This window comes from Myripristis murdjan, chromosome 24, assembly GCF_902150065.1.
Source record: "Myripristis murdjan chromosome 24, fMyrMur1.1, whole genome shotgun sequence".
NCBI classification, from domain to species: domain Eukaryota; kingdom Metazoa; phylum Chordata; class Actinopteri; order Holocentriformes; family Holocentridae; genus Myripristis; species Myripristis murdjan.
The window spans coordinates 27,970,409-27,991,986 of NC_044003.1; the positions used below are offsets into that span (position 1 = coordinate 27,970,409).

General features: G+C 40.3%; 1 protein-coding gene across 2 annotated transcripts in view; it reads left to right on the forward strand.

Annotated features, from left to right (window-relative positions):
* The first annotated feature begins 14,077 nt into the window (after window positions 1-14,077).
* fam184ab (family with sequence similarity 184 member Ab) overlaps window positions 14,078-21,578 on the forward strand; it is a 213,530-nt gene continuing 206,029 nt past the window's right edge. Inside the window, exon 1 of one of the 2 annotated variants that reach the window (XM_030046618.1) lies at window positions 14,078-14,203. The gene's annotated coding sequence lies outside the window, so the exon portion shown is untranslated. The remainder of the gene's footprint in view (window positions 14,204-21,578) is intronic. The other variant, XM_030046617.1, reaches the window with a different exon arrangement.

Below are 21,578 nucleotides of genomic sequence, written 5' to 3' on the forward strand. Positions count from 1 at the left end.
CCCTCTTGTTTTGTCCTTGATTCTTGAATGAAAGGTGTTCTGTTTTCTCAACGTTGGGCTCTAATCTGCATTCAGCATTTTCCAATTTGATTTTGAAGTTGAAATACAAGTCCAGCTTTCTCTAAGCTCTGTGACGTCAACAGTTGACTTGTGATGCTACAGCCGTAACTCCACCAGTATTGTCTCATTAGACTGTCAAATGAGCATCCCCTCTCTCTCTCACTCTCCCCCTGCCAAACCTAATGAAAAGCACATTTTCCAGACTCAGTGTGACAGCCCCATGGTGAGCGGCAAGGATGACTGTGAGAGGAAGAACTGGGTGTTACAAATGTTGTTGTTGTGGTGGTGGTGGTGGTGGTGTGTGTGTGTGTGTGTGTGTCCTGTACCTGGGATGGCATGATGTCGTAAGCACACTAGCAGCAACAGGACGACAGTAGAAATGACTGACTGTGATGCTCTCTCACTCTCTTCCCGATAATCAGCAGATTAATAATTGTGATACAAATTAAATCCCTGATTATAACTGATGTAAATTAGACGTCCACTTCCTAGGGAAAACATATCTGCATGACCGACACATGTTGACATCACCTCCCCACTATTCATATCTATGAAAAAGTTGTAATAATAGCAGCAGTTACTAGTAATAGCAGCAGCAGTAGCATAGTAAAAGTACAGTAGCAGTCACAGCAATAATAAAGGCAGTAGTAGTAACATAAGGACATATGGAAGTTTATTGTCATTGTCTTTTCTACAACGAAATTGAGTTTGGTACTCCCATGAAAGCAGCAAGGCACGAGATTAAAAGATTAAAAGTACACACGACATAAGACAATTAGTAAAAGCGACACCAATAAATAAAATGCTAAAAAAAAAAAAAGAAAAAAGTAAGAGGCAGTATAAGGTGCAGTTTAAATATTGCATCTATAGTAAACTGTATTGCACCCTTTTTCCTTTAGTCTCTAAAATAAGTGCTTGTGCTTGGGAGGTAGGGAGGTGGTGGTGGCGGCGGAGGAGGGTGGTGGAGGCTACAGCTTTGGGGAAAAAGCTGTTCCGCAGCCTAGTAGTACATGTTTTTAAAGTGTGGTATCTCTGTCCTGATTGTAGGGGGACAGACAGAGAATGTCCAGGGTGAGTTTTGTCTATGCTGATGGATCTTGCCTTTCTCTGCAGGTGGTCAGCGTACAGAGTCTAGGTCTGGAAGTGCAGCTCCCGCTATCCTCTTAGCTGTCTTAACCACCCAGAACAGGTTCCCCCTGTTTTCTGCTGTACAGCTGGCATGCCACACCATGCAGCCCTGGCAAAGGATGCTCTCTGTTGTACCCCTGTAAAAAGATTTTGAGCCGTTGTGGAGGCATACCAGCCTGCTTTACTATTCTTAGGAAGAGGAGCCTTTGCTGAGCTCTCTTCACCAGGTTGGAGGTGTTCAGTGACCATGTTAAGTCCTGGCTCATGTAGCGTACCTACTGGACCTCCTGAAGTCCATGATCATCTCCTTTGTTTCGGTGGTGTTTAGGTGCAAGTTGTTATCCAAGCACCACTCCGCAAGATGTTGGACTTCCTGTCTGTAGTAGGTCTCGTCATTGTCTCTGATGAGTCCTACCACAGTAGTGTCATCAGCAAACTTTACTATGGTGTTGGAAGAGTGAATGGGGACACAGTCCTGGGTGAAAAGGGTGAAGAGGGCAGGGCTGAGCACTTTGCCGTAAGGTGCGCCTGTGTTCAGGATTACGGTTGATGATGTCAGGTTCCCTATTCTGACATTCTGTGGTCTGTTGGTGAGATAGTTCGTAATCCATCAACAGAGTGAGGTAGAAAGTCAAAGGTTGATTAGTTTATGAACTAGTTTATGGGGGTTAGGGTACTGAAGGCAGAGCTGAAGTCCACAAAGAGCATCCTGACGTAAGTGTTTGGTTGCTCCAGATTAAATGGCCATGTGAAGTGTGATGGAGAGAGCGTCCTCTGTTTGCCCAGTAAGTGAACTGGTGGTCGCCGAGGATGCGGTGCTTAATTTCACTATACAACCTGTTGTATAATGACAAATAAACGTCCTTGTATCCTTGTATCCTTGTCCTTGACATGGGACAGTACGATCCTCTCAAAGCACTTCATCATCACTGGGGTGAGGGCGACTGGGTGGTCATTGAGGCTGGTGACAGCAGACTTTTTGGTCTCAGGACTACAGCTTGCTGTAGGGAGAAGTTGAAGATGTTGGTAAACACCCCTCCCATCTGGTCAGCGCAGGTCCTCAGTGTGCGGCCTGATACCCCACCTGGTCCAGCCACTTTGGTGATATTGATCCTCTTTTAGTGTGGATCTCACCGGGCGGTGCTGAAGGATGAGTGCCTGCCCCTTCTCAGCCTGGGCTCTCAATTCTCACTCTGCAGTGCTGCTCATCAAACCGAGCAAAAAAGTGGTTCAGGGTGTCAGGGAGATCCCTGTCCTGACTTGGTGCTGTTGTTCTTGTAGTCCATCAGGGTTTTAATTCCTCTCCACATGCTCCAGGGGTTGTTATTCTCAAAATGGCCCTCAATGCATTGTTTGTACCTGCACTTGGCCTCTCTGATGCCCTTTTTCAGGTGCTTCCTCGGTGCAAAAGTTAATATAGTCCGGGACAGCAGATGTGTACACTTTCAAGTCAGCTCCCTGAGAGAAAACTTCCCACTCTGTCCTCCCAAAGCAGTCCTGCAGTGATACTGCAGCCTCCTCAATCCATACCTGCACAGTCTTTATGGCTGGTCTAGTTCTGCAGGCTACAGGTCTGTAAGATGGTGTCATTATCAGAGAGATGTGATCTGACAAGCCAAGGTGTGGGATGGTGCGTCTTTGTATGCTGTTTTTGCCTCTTGTAGCAGTAATAATTGTGATGGCAATAGTAATAGTTATAGCAGGAATAGTTTGCGTATTATTTGTAGCACTAATACTAGTTGTAGTAGTTATAGCAGCAATCATAATAGTAGAAGTAGTTAAAAGCAGTAGTAGTAGTTACAGCAATACTAGTGGTTACACTCATAGTAGTAGTAGTTGTTTTCCTGATAGTAATAGTAATAGCAGTCGCAGCAGAAGTCCAAGCTGTCTAATAGCTAATAAAGAAGTTGTGAGAAGACAGCTGCCTACTGTGATCAGTAAGACTGAAAGCCCTATTTCCGAACGTCTTATTAAGTGCCCAGTGCTCAGGGACCATGACGGGATGCATTTAGTATTATCATGACGAGATGCACCTGGCACATTTGGGAACTGGATGGGATTAAGATGAATTCATTATTGGGTTGGGATTGACTCGCCTGATCAGTTATCTTTCCCTTTAAGGAGAGTGCACACCGCACAATGGCGCTGTGCCATTTTTGTGATTACTGACTGCAGAGGGACAGAGAGTGAACATAAGGTACTGTAAAGCTGCAAGCCATTTCCTCCCCGTCTTGTCCCTTTCTTATGATGGTGTATTAGGGCCATTGGAGAAAAAAAGTTACAGAGCCAGGGGAGGGAACATAGAATTTCTACGATTAAATTTGTAAATTTATGAGAAAAAAGTGGATATTCTCTGAGACTGAAGTGGTAAATTTACATTTAAAAAAAAAAAAAAAAAAAAAAAACTCACAAATTTATGAGAAAAAAACTGAAAATTCTGAGATTAAAAAGTCACAAATTTACAAGAAAAAAAATGTTTTTCGTATACTTTATCATTTAGTAACAATGAAATCCTGGTGATTTAAGTGCAGAAACACAATATTATCACCAACACCTGGACTTTGAAGAGACATTGCCATGACTTGGTTCCATTCAGAAGAAAACAATATTGTGATTCTGGGCTAAAATCACAAGGATTTCACCAGGATTTATATGTGTGTGTATGTATAATAGCATAATTTACAAATATATACAGTATGTGTGTGTGTGTGTGTATATATATCTATATCTATATCTATATCTATATCTATCTATCTCTATATAGATATATATCTATATATATATATATATATATATATAGATATATATATATATATATATATATATATAGATATATATCTATATAGAGATAGATAGATAGATAGATAGATATAGATATAGATATAGATATATGGCCCCAGTGTAAAAAAACGTATTTCTGAGTTCCTTGGTACGGATAAATTTGTAACAAAATGATTTAATTATCATTCATGTGCCATGGCAGCGGTTTTGATCATTTAATTACCATCATATGTGCGTTTGAATGCACATGAATTCCACTTTGAGAAACTCATATCAAATTGAACGAAACAAGCATAACACATAAACCAGGGTTTTATGTTGTGGACTTGGATGCAACTCCACTGACTAACACTCCGCTTAGATCTGCTGTGCCGCTGACCTGGTCCCAGCAGGAAGGCATCGGCGGGAGCAAATAACGGTCATCCATGGCACCAAGATTGATAAGAACACACCCACTCCTGCACCTCTCCTCTCACCTCTGCACACATCAGGACACCAAAAGGCGCCCAGGTGAGGTGAAACCATCACTACGCTTCACCAAAAATTCACTGCACGAGTGACTGGCCGCAATTTGAGCTGTGTGCCTGTATGAGAAGAGAGCCCTGAATGTTCATCACAGCTTAAGAAAAAATGCTGTAGTATATATTTTGATATATTATACCTAACCTCTATTTTCAACATTTCAACCTCCCCCTCTCATGCCATTCAAAGACAACTTTCAATTCATTTTGGCTGTCAGGTGTGTTCTAATATAAAGTATTTTTATTTCCCTTGGTGCTTTGTGTAGCTTGTCCTACCATTTTCCACCAGGTTAGGTTTTGGTTTCATATATAGCATGATTTTAAAATTCTTCTGTCTCCCTTTTTTCTGAAATTGGTATCTTTTTTTTACTTCAGTGACTTGGTTTTGGTTAGAATCACTTCTAGGTAAGCTTTTACCTTTATGAGAAACCTGATTGAGATTACCCAATTTCTCCTTGGATCAGTAAAGTATTTCTGATTGTGATTTCTGAACCCGAGATGCATGACTTAATCCCCTTTTTGGGTTTTCAATGCAGATTTGCACAGAATTATGGGACCATCTGGATGTCTCCAAAAACATGGTGCCGTGCAGTAGTTATTGATACTGTTGTTTCCTCTGTATCAGACATAAGCTACTAATGCTCATTCAAAGAGGGAGCAAGAATATTCTGTCACGTGGTTTATAATGGCAACATGGAGACCTAACCACAGGGACACACATGTTCATGTGGATAGTCAGACTGGAATAAAAACCCTTTTAGGTCCCTCTTTACTGTAAAAGTCAGTGTGGCTGGTGAAAAAGGACAGGGTCAATTTTGTAATCCACCAGTCGCTGTAGCCAAGGGATTAAAAGTTGCCCTCATCCATGTTTACAACCATGACTTCACATTTATTCCTTTTGCATAAATGTCCCATTTTTCTCCAGCTTTAAAAAGGCGCAGATAGGAGTTCCACTCTTTCCAAGCTTTCACAAACTGCTGCTGTATTCTCGCTCCACCCCGCATGGATTTGCGGGAAGTGTTAGAAACAAAGGGTATCATCAGAGAAAGATTTCCAGTACCAGCTATCCCGAAGGAGAAGCATTGTTCATCAAGTGAACTGGGAAAGCCTTGTGCTCTTTTACTGGAGAGAGAAAGCCAGAGTGTGTTTTAAAGGGAGAACTTTCTTTTACAATGTCAGCTGCCATGTAGTTGTGGTAGATCCTTCCAGACTTTGCAAAGGGCTGATTGAATATAGATGTTTGGTGTCTAAGGCAGTGGTTTTCAAAGTGGGGTCGGGGGACCACCAAAGGTCCGTGAGGGGTTTCCAAGGGGTCCTCAAAATGAGGAATAATATACTTTCACAGTAGTGCACTAGAAATTGTTACAATGCAGAGAATGTTGCGAGTATTTTCACATGATCTTCTTCTGTAGGGGGGTTTTAATTTCGGTATAATTGCACGGTGGTTGCATGAGCTTGAGAGTGAATGAAGAGAGGGAGCAGTCCACTTCCATGATTGGTATAGTAGCGTTCACACATGATGCAGATTGTGCCTGAATACACTGGGCCAGACTAAGTGAATTCGGGCACGGTACACTGATCTGTGACTAGGTACAGTACACATTGTTCACACTAATCAAACAGACTGGACTTTGGAATCCCTAACGTGAAAGCCCCTGTCACCAGAATCTCACCAGAATTTGTCAGTGTTTAAGTATGAACTCTAAACAATTTACCTGCTTGAAACCTGCAAGTTAGCAAAAAATTACCCAGAACATTAGTGCAGGAATTGACCAAAAACAAAATTTGCAAGAAAATTAGCAAAAAAAAAAAGCAAGTAGAGCTTTTCAAAATTAAAATAACAAGAACACTATATTTGCAACTATTAAAATGTTGTATTCGCCAGATAAGGTAAATTCACTTCACCATAGGGCCTTTGGCTTAATGAAAGTCAACTGGGGAGTTCAGAGCAAGAAAAAGTTTGAAAATGAACAACTGCCGTATAATGAAGAACAAGTTAGTGTGTGTCTGAAACAACACATTGTGTTTGAAAATTGTCTTTATATCAGAATGTAGCTGACAGCTGCTGCCTGGCACTGATGACAAATCTTTTACACCCATCCTGAGAAGGCCACGCAACCCCCACCTGTAATCGTCCTGTACAAGAATAAAATCAATCAAATCTTTTGCACTATTAACCCAAAGTTAAATTACATAGGACACAAAATGATTTCGGAATGAATTTCTGGTAGAAACACTGACACTATGACAGGGTTAGGGTTATCCTTGGTAACCTACTACTTATAAAGTAAACATGCAAGGGTGACCAAACACATAGTTTAACTTACATGGGACCTTAAAATAGCATGCTTATGTGTCTGTGCCCCTTACCAGCCTGTGACTGAGCCTGTAATTGTCAGTTGCCCTAGGTGATTGTTCACTTATGCCTGTCATTTCAGAGGCCACTGGTGGCAAATGAAAATGGGAGCTGTATTGACTTTTTTTTTTTTTTTGGTAATTTCAGTAGTAGTGATTGTAAAACCACCTGATGCCAAATGTACAACTCCCCAACCATATTTTTTCCTCCACAAAACCTTTAAACATACAGCACGAACATAATACACATGAAAATCGGTACCATAACCGCATCAACAATTGTTTTTTCTTTCTTTCCTTTTTCTTCTCTGAACACAAAGCCACCAGTATCACATACAAAGCTTCAGCTGCCATGATTGATAGTGGCTCGACCCTCCTCCCTGATGACCTCTGAACTTGCAGATGATTGTGAAATCAGACATGAGATGATTTGTCGGAGTCATACATGAAGTCCTGCCTGTCTCCCAACGCTCCTGACCAAGACAAGACGGCAAGAATTTATGACACGATGATAGTTAAATCTGACATTGTGGCCATCGTCAAAGATAAAAATGTCATGTAGTCTGATCCCAGCATACGTTGCATGTTATATCTCTCCAGGTAACACTAAGCTTTGAATAATGAATGGCTGGTGTTCTGTGATACGTTAATAGCGTGGCTGGAGAGAGAGAGAGAGTGAGAACCTGAATTAGATGTTGATTTACTCTATTGCAGGGGAGCAAGAGGATGACAGGAGCAGCACATGGCCTTGAATACATTTCCATGCACACACACACACACACAGAATCCCTGAACAGGTGATAGCATAAATATGCATACCCTGTTATCAAGAGAACTGTCAGTGGAGTTCCTCGAGGGAGAACATTAAAGAGAGAAAGAGCAGGGAGAACAGTTAGATAGCTTTCGGCTGAGGCACAGCACCAGACAGTTGACTCCCTCTAACTCCTGTGGCAAAACATCCCCAATTCCTCCGGTCAACTCATCTGCAGTGTGTGGGGAAAAATGGGAGAGAAAAAATATTGTATGTAGATGTCACTCACCACAGAGGACCTGTGTGAACCTCTAAAATGCCGGCTGCTCCATCCACAGGGTCCGATCTGAAGTTCCTTTTCACGTCAGGTCAGTCAAGGGGCTGCTCAGCTCTGCAAAGGCCAGAGTGAACCTCCTGTAGTAGCCAGCCAGCCAGAACCTCATCCTACTTTTTTTTTTTTTTTTGGTCTTGGGCCATGGGCACTGCGGCAGTTGTTGCTGTCTTGTGTACCTGAGGATTCGCTTGCAGAATGTTATGCTTGTCAGAGTGCAGAAGCCTCTGAAATAGCATGGAGACCATCATGGGGCACTGAAACTCTCCACTGAAAGCCAAACTAATGAAACTTTTGCCCCCGTAGCTGGCAGGACCATGTGGGTCGGTCTGTCCATTCAACACTTAACTCCAAGGCAATGTATCTCAGGACTCAGAGCAGCTGCCAGAAATTCTGGGCCCCATGAAAACATGTGACACTCGGGCCCTTGACTCATTCAGTGGCATGGGGGATGAAGTGGACATTGACATAGAGGGATAGAACCTTTGAGCTCCATTCATTTCAATGAAAGGATGAACCTGCTCCCAGTGTCCTTAGCTAGCCAAAACACTATTATTATGTAATTAGTGTTATCAAAAAATCTGTTCTGCTCTGTTCTTCATATGTGGATTACTAAGTTAAGTTTAAGGTTTAGTCTAATTTGTTACCATGTTAACAGCTCCTTAAAATCAAACCTGTAAATTCAATCCATGTCAAAGTTTCAGTCCGAGTTGAAAGGATTACGACCTTTTCCAGACACGGCTGCATCTTCATTTTTATGAATAGGCAAACTTAGAAAAAAGAAACAAAACAAAAACAAGATCCTTTGATTGATATAAAATAATTCCGAGTTAAATGGATGCACTCAAAATAAGCATACTATCAGGGAATCTTTTATAAGTATTATGTTGCTTTTATCCAAATAAATCATACTTTCAATGCAATATCTGACTTATGGTACTGCTCAGCCAGTCAGAAATCTGCTGATCCTGGTTTTCACTCTCTATTCATCTTTCCTTTATTTCAGCATAAGAGCATATGACTGTCCAAGATAATTACATCCAAGTTTAACAAATCAATCCCTCAACTTTGTTGGAAGAGCCAAGTTAGCCGGATGAGGATTAGCCAGATATATTCAACTGGATTATATCATATCATCTGGGATCTATTAAACCATGCACGAGGAATGGGGCCTTGACATCTACTCAGTTTCAGTATTAACAAGGCTTGCCATGTTTGCATTGTCAGTGTGTCTTTGCAGAGACTGCAGCCTCTGTCTGCTCGCCTCACAAATCCCCTGATTCAGTTTTTGGTAGGAAAAAAAAAACGTGTAAGTAATTTCATCCGCACTTGTTGTCTTTTTTTCTCTCTTCTCTCTCTGTTTTTGAGCCCCAGATTTATGTTTCTGCAATGGCATTATGATTGAAGTAGCTAGTGGTTTCAACTGTCATTCGTGTGAGTAGGTGGGGGATGGAGGCGGGGGGGGGGGGGGGGGGGGGGGGGGGGTATTATAAGTGTGTGGCAAATTAGTAAAATCTGTTTCACAGATTAGTTTTGTTCTTCTCACATTACACATAGCATATGGCCCCCTTTCACATCTGGTACTACCATGCATCTTATATCCAGACTGTATCTGGATATTTTTAAAATGAATTACACACACACACACACATATTAATAACAGGTGTAAATGTGTGTGTGTGTGTGTGTGTGTGTGTGGTGTGGTTGTGTGTGTGTGTGTGGTAGCAGGGAGGAGTGCTAGTGACACGAGAAAATGCAATGGGGCGGTAAAGACAACTATAAAAATCATAACAATAATGGTGCAATATATTTTTCCACAGTAACGCAAGCGGTTGTACAAATTAAAATGTTGTGTCCCGTCACAGTTACATACATTAACAGGAAGCCCTGATTACAGATTGGAGACCCATGTCCATCAACACTTGTGTTCAGTGAGGTCACAAAGTGTCCTGGACCTCCTCCTCAAGTGGTTTGGGTGACAGGTGACAATCTGTCCTCAGTGGGTCTACAGGGCATTTAGACCTGTACTTTCATGTGGTCAAGCCCCATGGCCTCAGGCCCCCTGAATCCTGGATCTGTCCCACTTGATGGCCCAGAGTGGATTACTATGACATTTGGTAAGCACATTCATGTCCTCATTGCCTCTATCGCCTAGCCTTCCTTCTAGTGCCACCATCAAGCAACAATTTGCCTTGTACACAAAATTTCATAATCCATTGACAGATTTACAATGATATTCGGTGAGCACATTCATGCTCCTAAGAGGATGAACCCTGGCAGTGGGTGACCTCAGGACCATTTGATCTAGTGCTACCCTCAGGCCAAAACATTGTCTCAAAATATTTTCTACAGATTGCCAAGAAATTTGGAAAGCACCTCCGTGCTACCCAGAGGATGAATCCTGTCAACTTTGGTGGCTTCATGATCTTTCCCTTAGTTTTACCCTCTGGCCAAACATACAAGTCCTACTCTCCCACTACTACTACAGACATACACCAAGGCACTGGGACACTAGCAGTTTGTTTAAGGTGTGTTAGCCTCTCCTTAAGGCAGAATGAGGCAGGTTTCCAGCTTTTTCAGGCTGTTGAGTAACATCCTCCCACACACATCCTTCAGCCACATTGGAATGATTTCTTTGGTCTGACATCAGATAATTAAATAAATAGATAAAAAACATATTCTTTAGCTGTCATCGAGGACAAACCTCCATCATATCAGAGTTAAACCACAAAGACCCATATCTTGTTTGATATGTCAACAAACCATTTTTGTGACGTAAGCCTGGTTTCCAGATCCCATTCATCCCACTGTAATCCAATGGGTTCTGGCCATATCTTTATCAAAGATGATTTACTGACATCAGTGTTTGTCCCAAATATGGGCCAAGACCATTAGTCAGCATTAAACCAGTCAGCAGGTTAACTGGTTGCATCATCAGGCATTGCCACACCAACAGCAACTTTTAGACTGGGTAAAAGTTTGTCTTTATTGATGCTGTAAAATTTCTTGAATACAAGAAATCTCGAAAATTAGCTTGCTGTCGGTAAATTCATGGTTGCTTTGTTTTCACCACACAATGTGAAAGCATCATTAGAGAATCTGTTGGCCAGTTCATTAAGCATCTGGCACAGATTCTGATCAAATCTACCCTGGAGAATGAGAGCAGTTCAAAGAATTGCCACATAATTAAAAAATGTGGACATGGCGACTCCCAAGGGTTGGATCCATGGTAATATTTTTCAATCAGTTGTATGGAAATATAACCTACTTTTCTCAAATGTTCTCATACATTCAAGGAAAAGTACTCGATGATGCTAGAAGTTTGAATTTTGTTTTTTTCACCCGAGCTCCAGTTTTTTCCTGTAACAGTAGAGTGATCAGAATGATATTCTTTTAACTGATAAGCTTCTGTGTTTCCTCTGTAAAATTTGCTCACACAATATCCCTCCGTGGGGTTATGCAATTATATTTCAATTTGATACTTTGCCCTGCAGTGTTAACATTGTGTACTGTATATTTCAATAAGTAGAGACAAATTACATTGTTGTGGTTGTTATGCTGTCAACTTTATTACTTTTTGTGTGAGCCACCAGCCATTCCTAATTAGATTGCGTTAGTTTGTATCCCCTCGGCAAGAGGAAGCTCAAATCTATAAAATATTCCAATTATTAAGTTAGGAGAAGTGAAGCGCAATGTGTGCCTCAATTTCATATCACCTAAAAATACAAATACAAATGGATGTGTGTGCGTGTGTGTGTGTGTGTGTGCACATATGTATTTGTGTATCCACATGTACCTGGTTTTATAATGAACCTCCTCCCCACCATGAACAATAAAGAGCAGTCCATCATGTCTTTGCACCAGACATAATCCATATTTCCATAGCTCCCTCCTCTTTCTTCTTGCTTTTAAATGCCAGCATCCATAGGTCCAGCGTTTTTGCCATAGTTACTCTCAGTGTTAGAAATATACAAGCATGTACGCACACACACACACACACACACACACACACACACACACACACACACACACACACACTGTTCTATGTATGTATGCACACATACTCATTTATTCCTCCATGAGCCCTATTTTGCTTTGTAATAGTGACTAAAGAGCCAGTCTCTTTAACAAAGTCTCAGTCAACCAGAGAAGACTTAACTAGCATCTCCCTCTCCAGTATTCATTAAAAGCAAGTTAAATGAGGATATGCCCTATTTACAAATCATGACACTTAAGACTCCCTCTCTCTCCCTCTCTTTCACTTATACACACACACACACACACACACATTCAAAACACAGGCTGCTGATTCTTATAGGACTGTATTGGGATGTATTTGCCTTTTTAGAGAGAGAGAGAGAGAGAGAGAGAGAGAGAGGGACAGGGAGGGAGAGAGAGAGAGAGAGAGATTTCACCACCTGTTTAAAACACTCTAAAGGTGACATTGTAAAACTGTAAGCAGCCTATAGTATGAGGGCTGTACAATGAAGCCAGTTCCACAGAGCCAGACTTTCTTTGTGTGAGCTGATTGACAAATCCTAAAGCCCCAATTCGAGATAACCATCATTGCGGAGAGCTATGAAGAGTACCAAAAAATTATTACTGTGGCTGCAAATAAGGCCAGAGAAGAAGGTTTGCCGAAAACTGCTGATTGTGTAAATACACAAATTATCTTCCAGTTTATTTCTATTAATTAAACATTAAACTCAAGAATAGCATTTAGGGCTCAAACTATCCTATAACAAGGGATACATGTAAATCACTGTAGTCAATATCAAGTGAAATAAATGTAACTGATATAATATTAGGCCTATTTGTCATGAAAAGTGCTATATAAATACATTTTGATTGATTGATTGATTGATTGATTAATTGATTGATTGATTCTGAGACTTAAATCATTTATAGGCTGAAGTAGGTCGCCTTGAGTCCTCTTGATTTTTTATTTATTCATATATTTATTGGTGTTTTGTTTGTGTGATGTCATCAGTTTAGCCTGGATGCTAAGGATTCTTGACAATTTGAGTGTATAATTTAGTGCAACACTTGACTTTGATGCTGTAAGCTTTACCAGACAAAACTGAAACGACCATTAATTTGGCTTTCAGTTGGTTTGTGATAAATAGTTCTGCCTGGAATAATAATAATAATAATAAAAAAAAAAAAAACAGTTATAGAATGGTTGCAGCCATTGTAGGGGTCAGCGATGAGCTCTTAATTTACCTTTATTGAAATTCAAAGATCACTCAGGCCTGGCCCTCATTTACAAGTTAGTGGAAGTTTTTTTTAAATAGTAGTATTGTCACACACATTTGGACTTTGTGTGTTTTTTCTGTAGTATTTAGGATTTTGTGTCGAATTTTATTTACTTCCCAGTGTTTCTAGTGTTCTGGTGTGTTTTCTTCGGCCTGCTCTGTGTGTCCCTCATGTCTCCCTGTTACCTTACCCCACTTGTTTGCACCTCCATTACTTAACATTTTCTCTTAACTGCAGATTTCTTTATCCATCTAGTCAACATTAACTCAAACCAAGCTGGAACAGTCTTGAATAGTGCACACATGGAGCACATATGTACCACATATGTAGCACAGAACAGTTGACTGTGGAGAGGAGGTTGCTACGTCACAAAAAGAAGGGAAACTAGAGCAGGGTTCTTCTCAGCGGCTGAACAAATCCTGCTGATGGAACTTTACGAGGAATATAAAGAGCTCATTACCAAAAAGTGCAATACTGCCGCAATTAACAAGGCAAGGGAGATGACTTGGCAAAAACTTGTGGACAGATTAAATGCATAAGTTAAACAAGTCTACTTATTGTTTTATTTGAATTTGTGAATTAATGAACATCCTTATTACTACATAGACTACAGTTAGGCTGTGACTGTATTGTTACGACCCTGGCTCATGAGCCGCAAAATAAAGTGGAGACAGACGTCAGATTATACACAATTTTATTTCAGTAAATAATATAAGTTAAAATCTGGGGAGCACTACAAATTATACAACAGTTTGTGGTGAGTGTGCCACTCCCCTCAGGAGGCAGTTTCCCTTCCTTTTATCCACTCCTCCTTCTCAGGTGTGGACAATTAAGCCAATTTAGCCCAGGCACCACCCAAGACCCTTGCACTGCACTGCAGAGCCAATGGTTGTGCAGAGGGGCGTAACAGTATACTCAGCAAACTAGATGATATCAGATGTTTGTTTGAAGTTATGGTGTATGCTAACTTAACAAAGCTCACATCACGACAATGGATTTACTGTTCATTTTCCTAATTTGGTGAGTGAAGCCTCTCTAACAAAAACTATATTCATTCTTCTGTCACATCTCAACAGGAGCAATCTCAATAGCCAGAAAAGAACACAACAAGTGAAAATTAGGCAGAAACACATTTTCCAGAGGGCATGACATGTATGTTTAAAAATGTTGTTGAGCTGTAGGTAAGTTTTAAAAAATAAATAAATAAATAAATAAAAAGATATGTGCCACACTCGCAATGGTGTGGCACAGTTCACTCGGCAGGGAATTATTATAAATTTGCCCAGCATGAATAACAGGGATTGGTAGTGTTGTTTTTAAAAATGTAAAATCCAGTTCAGAATTATGTCAGCATTTGTCTCACATTGCAGAATAATATTTTGAACATTGGCTTTGACATTGTTCAAGATTTGAAATCTGGTTTTGCATATGCCCTCTGCAGCTGCATGATGCTGTGATGACACATTTGGTTAGGAAAGGAAATGCCCGATTTTTGTGTGTGTGTGTAATTCATCGAATTCATCGACAAAGTAAAGTGAAACACTACATTTTTACAGTACAGTTGCATCTTTGTGTAAGGCTGACACTGAAATGGACATTTCTTTCATTTCTTTTGTGTGGTGTGTGTGTGTGTGTATGTACATATATATATAAACTGTCATGTCATAATGCATGTAAATAATAATAATAAGGCTTTATTTGGCAGCCTTTGGAGACAGAGAGAGTCGTAAGACATGATTTTCATAACTTCTTTATTCTTGTTAATGCAGTCTTTGGATGTTAATTAAACACATAAATTCATTCTTAGTCACATTGTGAGAGAAAGGTCTGAACTTAAGTTTCCAAACATGGATGTAAGTGATGCAACAGCAAAAAGATCTCTCACCTAAATTAGGGAGATTTATCAGAATAAGCCACAGTTTTCCTTTCTCTGCCTTGATGGAATGCCCCCCTGGTCTGTGGAAGTGTCATTAGCCCTGCCCTTGTGCTGCCTCTCTTCGCTGTTAGCTTCAGCCAGTCCTCCTGTCCCTCCGGTCTTGTGATCCTGCCTCTTCTCCAAGTGTGTCTTGCTACCTTGTTTGTCGCTTGTGTATTTAAGTCTTGCTTTGAGCTCACTTCTTTGCCGGTTCATTGTGCTCGTCATGCCTGTGCTCCTCGTGCTCCTTAATTTCCAGTGTTTGTTAATAAATCCATGTATTCTTCACTGCAACCTGCCTCTGGACCACCAGCTCGACTGAGGCAGTGTACTGTACAAAGCCTGAAAACAAATCTCTTGTAGTACAATGAAGAATCTCTCCATATAATCAGTCACCTACATTGCTCCGAGGCACAGCAGGGCATTTCACATTGGTGTTAAACTGTTTACTGCCCACATAGCAAATAATCACAAAAACTCATCGAAATCCATCATTGATTTATATGACGTCGCCGGCTTATCTAACATTCATACCACACTGAGCAGTGAGTGCTCCACAACCACAAACTCAACAATCCTTTAAACTGAATTACATCTTTTTTCAGCTGACATGGACATAACACTGAATAATTTAAAACCTATCCTGCTTTATCTACATAATCTTTTCAGCTGATTGTGACCCAAAACCCACCATCCTGACACTCCAAACTGAAGTTCACCCATCAGACATGAACTCACTTTTCTTACTTTTAAACGTGCAAAAAGGTCCTTTCATTGGCATATTCAATCAGCTTTGGGTGTGTTTGTGTGTGTGTGTGTGAGCAAGCCAGGAGCACATGGGCCATTTATGATGCTTTGTAACTGTCAACCAGAGAAGTGACAATGACTTATCTAAATTTTATATCTAAATTTCAATTAATTTGATCATTCACAAAAAAGAAGTAATAAAAGGCAGAGTGTTAAAAATAATGCATCTAGTGGGGGCCACCTGCAATAGCTTAATGAACCACCAGGGGGCCGCGGACCATCAGTTGAAAACCCTGGATCCACAGTAATTTTGTGATAAGATGCAAGGTGAACACAATGACACTCTCTGCTATGTGGGGCTGCAGCTGGCATTGTTTTCAACTCGTAAAAATGCCTTCTACAAGAGACCGACTCATAAATTGTACTTGTAAGATGTGTGATGACATACCATAGGAATAACACCGGATACTCACAAAAACATTAAAAAGCATATTTAAAAAAGGTGCACAAATAATAAGCTGATACTACTACAACTACAAACCTTCCTCTCCCTTGAGTCATGTTATTGGACTCAGGCCCAGTAGTCTGTCTGAGTCCAAATCTATAACGTCTACAAACAGCTCTCACTTCGGTAGTAGAATACAACAGAAGAGGCCTTTATTGCACTCTGAGAGAAAAATGAATCACTAAGAAGTAAAAAAAAAAAAATAGTGGGTCCTTAAGTAGCAGCCAGATATTTTATCAGCCACACAGTTGTTTACAGGAACTAAGCTGGCTGGTGGCTGTTCATGGCCTTGGAGAGAACTTGGGGTGAGTTTACTGATGTGGAAAAAGAGAATACAGAAGCATGCCTTACACCAAAGGACAGACAAGAGTGGAAGATACCAGGTTAACTCTGGCATATAGCCTATATTTTGTTTGGCTATTCAGTATGCATGGTGTTTTTTTTTTTTTTTGCAGTCCCCAATCAAGTCTCTGTTAATCTGTGAATACCAGAGCCATTTCTGCAAGATCTGTAAATGTGTTTTCTGAGGCTTCCTTCCCAATATGTATTTGTTATCTGTATTTGAAACTAATGAGGTGGGTTGCACCAAAGGCACGTCAAGTGATGGTTTGAATTCATGCTAATGAAATGGAATCCCAGTCACATAAATGATACTTTGTAAGTCAAATCCAGCGTGACGGCGTCACAAGGGCATCCTTTCACCTTGATGAGTACATTTCCCCAGGAAATGTGCAGGCACAAATCCCCAAAGTTTCCCAAAAGCTACTTTCTTGTCATATCACAGAGGTATAATGTGGCACTCAGTGACACTCAACATGACGAAATGACTGCTCATAAAGTTCAAACAAAAATTATATCCCAACCTATTCTGCAGCAGCCCTCAACTTATCCTTCCCTACATACACATATATGGTGGTCATCCTCTGCATAGATCTTTTATTAGAGCCGTTGAATGGTGATTCAGATTCAGATTCAGATTCAGATTGCTTTATTAGTCCCCGAGGGGCAATTCGGTTTCTACAGCAACATAAAATACATACAACAATAAACAACTGGGTAGACAACCCACTAAAACACATTCTAACATTACATGTGCAAAAGGGCAGATAGGCGCTCAGTGCAAATTCTGGGGTGCAGGGACCATACAGTACTTACAATATTATTCCATAAAAGTCAAAACGTCAAAAAGTCCAAAAAAAAAAAAAAAAAAAAAAAACTCAATTAAGGCTACCTCTGTTCAATAGGCGGATGGCAGATGGAATGGGTTGAGAACGAAACGGCAAACCTCGAGGACTGCTTGTATCACCTGGAACAATACACCAGAAGGCATTTTGAATATCTCTGCACGGGGAATTAAAGTATGTGAATGATTAGCTTAGCTCAATCTCAGGAAGACTATGGGATCAAGTAGCAGCTGCTCTCCAAAACAAGGAAATAGATCTCTAGAGCTAAGGTTTGACAATGAAAATTCCAGCCTAAAACACATAAGAATGATTTAAAAACAGGAATTGGTGTTTGACTTTGCATTTCTGGTGCCATTTGCTGCTTGATTTTGCATTTTTGTGATTCTGTGACTAATTAGCCAAATGTTAATCCAGTTATGTCACTGACACAGATTCTCAGCACTGCTACAATGGTGTTAAACATGAAAAATAAAACAGAGGCTATCTCACTACTGGTTTACATGATAACTCTGGTGTGGATACCCAACCTGGGTCGGGCCGGGTTTGGATAAATATTTAGAGATAATGTTAGGGCTCGGATCGGGTTCAGTCACATTGGCATTATTTTAGTGACAAATGATGGACCTACTGTCTGCCCTGGGCTGACGCTGGAGTTTATGTGATGACACTGAAGGCAACACTTAGGCTGTTTCAGGTGGTAAATGCAATGGAGGACAGGCTTGGGTTGGGTTCAGACAAAAATATGCAGCCCGATCTGCACTCCAATGGCAACCATATTTCAGTGGGTATCTATGAAACGTGAGCCCAATTAGAAACTACACAGTTAGAGATAGTTATAAAAGGAGATGGCACATTTGGCCTTTGAAAGTGGCGCTGCCTGTATTAGCATTCTGGCATATATTATTTGCTTTACATATTTAGCAACAGTGTCAATTATATTTTTCACTTCAACACTTACGCATATGCACTCTCCATACTGCATGATTACGACATTGTGCCTTGAGGCCGTTCCTGTCATCATCATGTTACCTGTAAACAGTCATATCAAGCACATAGGAATTGTTTTCCAAACACACAGTTCAGCCACACTGGTTGCCTGTGGTTGTACTATGTGGTTAACTTCAGCAGGACTTTGTTGGCAATCCAGCACTTGAGCACCAATGCAGTACCAAAGAGAAAGGATACACTGGGTCATACCAAACAGTTTGACCAGGAGGGGAGTCATTGAAGGAACTCAGTATAGTTGTTGAATTCTGAAAAGCAAGACCAAAAAAAAAAAAAAAAAAAAAAAATTCAAATGTGTGTGACCCTCCCCTGGACTAAAACTAAAAAAGCATGACCCTCCACTGTTTTCCACCAGTGTACTCCTTCCATAAATTTTGAAGGCTTCCTGGCATTTATGTGCAAATTATTTCTAAATGTCATTTGAAATGACTGCTGTTAGTGCTTCTTGTGACGAACCACTGGAGAGAAATAGACACCGCAGGAGGATCTAAATGTGACAAGCTGTTTCAGCCCCTTCTCCAATCTCAGACAGTCACTCTGAAACAGAAGGCTCGACATAATCTGCCAAAGTGTCTTCTATCGGATGAGAGTGAAGTCGATCAAAATAACGTTTGCTATGAGAGGTTAGAGGTCCTTTCTTTAGCTATGTTTAGCTTTGCTTCATGTTCTTGTCCAAATGGGAGACATTACACAAATAAGATCCATCTGATCTGAAATCTAACATGGGGATTTTGCAGTGGACAAATCCGTAGCTTTCAGAAGAGGTCCAACTTGTCGACTATCAAGTCCGTAAACTAATAGTCCATGCCAAAGCACTTTAGTTTCCTCACTTTCTAAATCATGGGTACTGTCTGTTTCACTGAACAAAAAGCAATAATGTGCTATGCAATTCATGATTGAAAGCAGTCTTACTTTACCTCCTAACAAACACAATACAGGACATACTGATATGTGGACATTCAAATGATATGTACATGTCACTTATCCTAGTCATAGTGTCTTTACTGCTAAGCAACACTGAAACTCTACCACAGACACCCATTTAGGTAGGCCTGAGATTCATCTTCTTTGATGTGGAGTGATATAGACTTTCTAACTTTTCTCACACAATCCTGAGTGTTTTAATTTGGCATCCCATTGATTTTTGGTGGGAAACAAACCCACAAACCTCCCCCGTTGTGCCTTAATGGTTGAACAACTGCTAGACAGCCTGTGTAATGCAGAGAGCCTTCCCTCTGTTTGCTGTCAGAGCTGTCTTGAGATCCTTACCCAGTGCCGTGGGATAAGTGATTCTTCAGAATATCTTTCACGTATATAAATACTGCAGAAATATTACATCTCATAAGTCAAACTGCACTTTACAGCCATAAAATGGTCAGATGTCTCCATCCCTTAAAAGTTGTCTCCCAGCTCAGTGATATTTTTACCCTGCCAAACACCACTCACAGGAGTTTTACCCCAAAGAGATATTAAATAGTGGTCAAACAGTAAGTCACTTGTGAAGGGATTTACTCCTCTCATATGCCAAACTAATATAAAGATATAGACATAAAAAAAAAAAAAACAACTTCATACTTACCTTTGGACAGATACTATTTTTTGGTTTATTACCTTTCCACAAAGACACTGAAAACATTATATCTCCTGAACCATCACTTGAATTTTGGATTATACAACATGCTGCAGTCTTTGTCTTTATTACCAAGTAATTACAAAAGTTTAAAAAAAAATTCTCATTGCATTCAAATTACAGTTATCTTTTGGTGCCCCATGACCTGTAACATAGTCATAGCAGCATGCTGCCTTAATCCATTGAAGAAGTGTTTCCAGCACTTAAACGCATGTATGATAACCGAACACACATGAAGGATAGTTTTGCTCAGAATTCTTTTAATAAAAGTATTTTTCCTGTTATCAACATCCAGAAAGATATGATAGGTTTTGTACCTCCTGTATCACTCTGCACCAGAGCGGCAGCAGCCACCACAAAGACAGAAGCAGATTGAGTTTGCTATCATTTGTTTGGAGGACAAAAATAACAACTTTCTCTACTACTAACTAAAAGACTGCCAACAAGTAATGTTGTGGCCAGCTTCTTCTTTGAGTGAACATCAAAGTTTGCAAAATGGGTGAACTATATCTTTAATACCATAGCTTTACATGCCCATAAAGAAGACAAAACAAAACATATTGTGTTTAATGCACATATAATTACACACTAATGCCATTGATATTGGTTATAATGACTATCTCTCTGGCTTTAGTGTCTAATTTCAATCAGAAAATAAAATATTCTTTCACTGGAACTATGTCAAGTCCTCTTTTATAAACTTATATAGGGCAAAAGGAGTAGATATGCTATTATAAATAACCATGATCAAACACATACAAAGTTAAATAAAAATAGAATGAAAAAAAAACAAAAACCTTTCAGGGCGAAATCTGCCAATGCGGTCCATGATGCCTGATGCTTCTGTCCAAAAATAGATGAGAGGCATGTTTCCAAATCTTTACAGCTTCCTCTGGGTTTCTGTGGGCCTAGATTAATTTGTTTCCATCTGCTGTGACAATGAGTTTGGCAGGACACAGCAAGCCAAAGCAGAGCATATTCTGCACATTTCTGTTGGATTTCCACCAGGAGATCCTGATGCACATGGAGCGCTTTTCCTGTCCGGCTGAAGGCTTATAACTGCTCGCCAATTTCAAAATATTATGGTTACTCTATTTTAATAGGTGAATGATGTATTGGTGGTTCTGATAGATTGACTGGGCAAAGGCTTCAGACCGATGTTGCTTCTCCACCTCTAGACCAGCAGTGCATAGTACAGTCGCTGCTAGGTCACCAGCCTCCAGTAGAACTTCATCAAAGCCCACCAGAGCCAGAAAAACCTTCTGAAGTAAAATTCTAAATAAAATATTGTACTTTTGAAATATTTCACACCCTCAGTAAGAACTTTCTTATGCCTGTTCATAGTGAAGCCTATCCATTTTCTATACTCACTTATTCCAAATCAGGGTCCTGTGGGACCTGGAGCCTAT